The sequence below is a fragment of the Rhinichthys klamathensis genome, unplaced genomic scaffold (genome assembly GCF_029890125.1).
Source record: "Rhinichthys klamathensis goyatoka isolate OS25496 unplaced genomic scaffold, OSU_Roscu_1.1 h1tg000350l_1, whole genome shotgun sequence".
NCBI lineage: Eukaryota > Metazoa > Chordata > Actinopteri > Cypriniformes > Leuciscidae > Rhinichthys > Rhinichthys klamathensis.
The window spans coordinates 895242-900019 of record NW_026606862.1 but is presented as its reverse complement, the minus strand read 5'-3'; the positions used below and the strand labels follow the sequence as shown (position 1 = coordinate 900019).

Here is a 4778-nt window from a genome sequence, read left to right as displayed (position 1 = left end):
AGACCAGAGAACACTGAGACCAGAGAAGACAGAGAGACCAGAGAGACCACTGAGACCACTGAAACCACTGAGACCAGAGAACACAGAGAGACCAGAGAGACCACTGAGACCACTGAGACCAGAGAGACCAGAGAACACACAGAGAGACCACTGAGACCAGAGAACACAGAGAACACACAGAGAGACCACAGAGACCACAGGACTGGTGAAGCTCGTGTGAGAGACTGAGTCAATAATAGACTGAGAGTCTGTCTCGCTGCTTCTGACCTCATGCCTGAAACCTCTCAATAAACCTCAACTGCCTACAAGTGCTCAGTTTGTGTGCATTTTGTCATCTTTTACTAACTGTACACAAATGCCTATCCCTAATAATCTTAGATATTTTGGTTGAGATAACCCTGTGTTGGAAACTTCACCCAGACGCTCACAATAACATTAAGAACCAGTAGAGCAATAACTACTTGTAATAATGTATGTTAATCTATTTAGATCTAGTTTCTCAGTTTACATGTGTTGCTGTTCCCTGGGTTCATCACACCACTTTATCCGTCAGACAAAGAGAGATTCACATTTAAAGATTGTTTTATGCTCTATAGAAGCAATTGATTCAAATTTGACCCAACATTGAACAATAAACTTTATTCCTAACACCAAGAGAGTTAATCACAGCAACACATTCCTCCTCTGCTCTCCATGTGTCTATAAATACCCTCAGCTCATCTCCAAACCCGGCAGCTGGTGAAAACACACAGCTAAGTTGGGAATGTGGGGCATGGAAGCACTCGAGGCTTCTGAACTGCTTCTGCTCGGAGAGAAACTCATTTACTCTGGAAAACAGATCCACCTCAGAGAATCACAGACACCACTTGCTCTAAACTTGAGAAGGTTCTGCTCATTCAGCTCCTAAAGTCAAACACAATCCTTGTTTTGGGAACACAAAATAATTTAATATGGGATGAAATGATACTATTTAATTTAAACAAAGACAGCTTTCAGATCATTATTTTTCTTTTATAACCATTCAAATGTAAATATATACTGTACATGTTTTCCAATGGATGTTTGAAAAGACCTTTTGCATTAAACACATAATGTGACATAAGCTGTTAATGATATCAGTCATATAGACACGTAAATGACAGCAGTATTGGGAACGTTACTTTTAAAAGTAATGTGTTACTCCCTAAAAACTAACTGATATATAAAATCTTTTTTGGAAAGTGCATTGTAATTTAACTCAGATGGCTCTTTCAGACCAATACAGCATTATGCTGAGATTCTTTGATTATTCTCTTTAAATTACTAGTTAGAGAAATCTCTGACGTATATGTGGTCACTGCATTGAAAATACAATCGCACTCGAATTGTGAATGTATTATATACGGACAGAGATTAAAGAGCTAAAGCTGAAAACCACCTTGTGTGCTTTATTGATCAATAATTCTGTACAAAACACATGGCAATACCACAATGCTTTTGGTTGTGTGTCGTAGCTGATCTGATGATGATTGGTTAATTCTCCTGTGGCTTAGTTTTCACTGCTCGAGCAAAAACAGAAATAACTGGCAATGCTGTGTGTAAAACATCATTTACTATTAGTTTCTTGTTCATTGAACTGTTTGTAAAAGCAATATTACACTGGAATTGTGCTGTTGATATACATGTTTACTTGTTGGATATTTCATAAATATCTAATTCTTTCACAAATTGTATGTCATTAACAACTCCAGAATGACTGAGTTTAGACATGTTAAATGTTGAGATGTCAAGCAGAACACACAGGTTGAATATCCGTTTAGTGCTAAACTCCAGACTGATGTGAGGGACATGAATGAGAAATCATTATTCACTTGAGTTCAGAATCAGTGAACTGCAGTATAATAAACGACATGCAAGTGGGAAAAGAACAAGAGCATTTCTAACATCTTTATTTTGATATTTAATGGCGCTTTTCCACTGCATGGTACGGCTCGGCACGGCTCACTAAAGCTGCATATTAAGCCTTTCAGTGTAAATGCAGCCATAGGGAATTTTTGGACAAAGTTTGTGTTCTGTAACAGATTATTATTATTATTATACTGCAGTGACATACCGCACACATATCACACAGAAATAATATTACTTTAAAAACTGAAACATAAATATCACTTTAATGTTTTAAATGTCTGTAAAAGTCAAATTGTGCTTGAATCACATATACTCAGCTCTTGTTCTGTCAAGAGTTTATGGCTCAACTAATTTAGTCCTGGTAAAAATATCCGCACCTCTGCCTCCACACCAGCAGAAGGACAAAACCCAACATCTGTGTCACGGCCGGCTCAAAGCCGTGACAAATGAGTGGAGGACATAGTGAAGTTGGTCAGGTTTTAAACAATATTTATTAACATAAATAGAAAAATATATAGAACAGGAAATCAGTTACAACACGACTGCCATTTCAGACGAGACCACTTTGGCAAGTTTACTTGAGTTTATTGAACACAATTTGTCTTTGGCGGTATGGTTCCTTATGGGGGTTCTTGCTCCATAATTAATGACATACGTAGCTTTAGCATTAACCCCCCCAAACATGAGGAGGTATTACGGCTCGAAGATGTTTTTTTACGGCTCGAAGATGGCTTTTAGCATGGGTATGGACACTGTTGAAGCTGCGGTGGTTGCCGCGCCTATGCGAAATGAATGGCTGGTGTAAAGCGCGGGTAAAGCGTTGCAGAAATTTGAAAAAGACAACCACACTGAGTCATATGTTTTAAGTGTCGTCTTTGCTAGCCCTGATCTCATGTGATGAGCGGCTGATTTGAGATATTTTTGTAGTAAGGCATTTAATCTAAGACTGTTTGGCTGAAGTCCGGGCAGCCCAGTCGTGATGAAGCAGCTCCCGGACACAGGCGTCTGAATTCCTGAAAATTAAACCGAGACAGAGAGTCAGCTATTTTATTATCCAGCCCGGGTGTGTGAGTGGCTTTAATGGTAAAATTGTTCATGACCGAGATCCAGGTTAGTCGCCTAATGAATCGGTTAATGAACGGCACAGAGGAACGACCTTTGTTAATAATGTTTACCGTAGCTTCGTTGTCGCAAAAAACGAGAATATTTTTCCTGGTCCATTTATCTGCCCATAACAAGCTAGCCATCACTATAGGATATAATTCCATGAGCGCTGTCGATTGGATTGAGGGGGCTAGTTCCTGAAGTTCTTTTGGACATCTTTCTGCGAACCATTGATTATTAAATATCCCTCAGAACCCTAAGGAAGGAGCTGCGTCGGTGAATAAATTTAGTTTGACTGAGGTCTCTATATTTTCTTCGTAGAAGGAGGAAATGCCGTTCCAGAATATTAAATCTGAAATCTTAAAAATGTCGTGCATTTTCTCGACCGTTTTTGAAAGATCCAAGAGTCTGGAAATAAAAGAACGACCTTGGGGAATGATCCTCATCGCGAAATTGAGATGCCCCAGCAGAGAAAGAATATCCCTTTTTGTTAGGGTAGTTAATAGAGAATACGATTTAATAAAACCTCTAATCCTTACTAGTTTATCTAGCGGAAGAGATGCTTGCATTTTGATAGAATCTAACGTGATCCCCAGGAAATCAAGGACGCGAGAAGGACCTTTTGTTTTCTCTTCTGCTAGGGGGATACCGAATTTATTAAATGCTTTAACCAGGAGATTTATGCTGCGCGATGGGTTAGCGTCCGGAAAGTCGATGAGCAAAAAATCGTCCAACAGATGGAGAACGAATTGCAGTTTAAAATGATTAAGTAGGACCCAGCAGAGTGCTTCGGACAATGTATCAAAAATTGTGGGGCTGCTTTTACACCCGAATGTGAGTCTGACTGAAAAGTAACATTTGCTTCGCCAACTAACGCCGAAAAGATGCCATTGGGACGGGTGTAAGGGCAGTATTTTGAATGCGTCGGTGATATCCGCTTTACTGAGCCACGCTCCTCTGCCGGCTAATTTAATGAGTTTAATTGCGTTGTCCACGGTGGAATAACACAGGCAAAAAGGTTCTGAGGGAATTAAACTGTTGATGCTTGGAATCCCTTCGGTGGAGTGGGGAGCGGATCGAAAGGTCCAATCATATAACCCTTTTCGATTTCTTTCCCCAGCAGTTCGTCTACGGCCTGTGGGTCTTTGATAGCCGACTGAAGGTTTTGACAGGTGCAGGAAAATGTGGGCAGATAGGAAAGACCAGCTAGAAAACCGTGCATGAGTCCTAAAATAAGATAAGATACGAGACAACGGTTTGGATATGCTTTGACAGAGCTTCCCCTAGCTCTTTAGTGTTCACCGGGGTGTTTATTTCTTTTTTTGGAATTTTGCACGGCGTGGACATGAAAACTTCGGGTGACTGTTCCCGCAATAGCTGCAAGCATGAAAGAATTTACAATTATTACGAGTACAGACATTCTCATTGAAATTAAAACAAAGGGGAGTTTGTCTTTCAGGCATCACCTGTTCCGGTGCCGAGGCGCTGGTGTCGTGAGTTGAAGCAGTCTTAGGGCAGAGATATGCAGTGTGGGAAAACGAGATGCAAAGTGAGCATGACAGCGCTCGGTGGCCTGTAAAGTGCCTGCTAATGAGAGCAAGATCGACTACGGACCAGTCCAGTCGCTGGTTAAAGCATTGTATGTACATTGCTGCTTTAGATGAAAACGACTTGTGGTATTCGTAAAAAAGTGTTCCTCCGTAGGACATGGCGAGATCCGATATATTAGCTAGATAAGTGTCTAGTTCCTTTCTTCTTTCTGGATACGCTTCACAGATGATATCTCT

The 4778-nt window shown here is 40.5% G+C and overlaps 1 protein-coding gene across 1 annotated transcript in view; it reads left to right on the top strand.

Moving 5' to 3' along the window:
* LOC130068942 (E3 SUMO-protein ligase RanBP2-like) overlaps positions 1–4778 on the top strand; it is a 211692-nt gene that overhangs the window by 111103 nt on the left and 95811 nt on the right. The window lies entirely within an intron of this gene.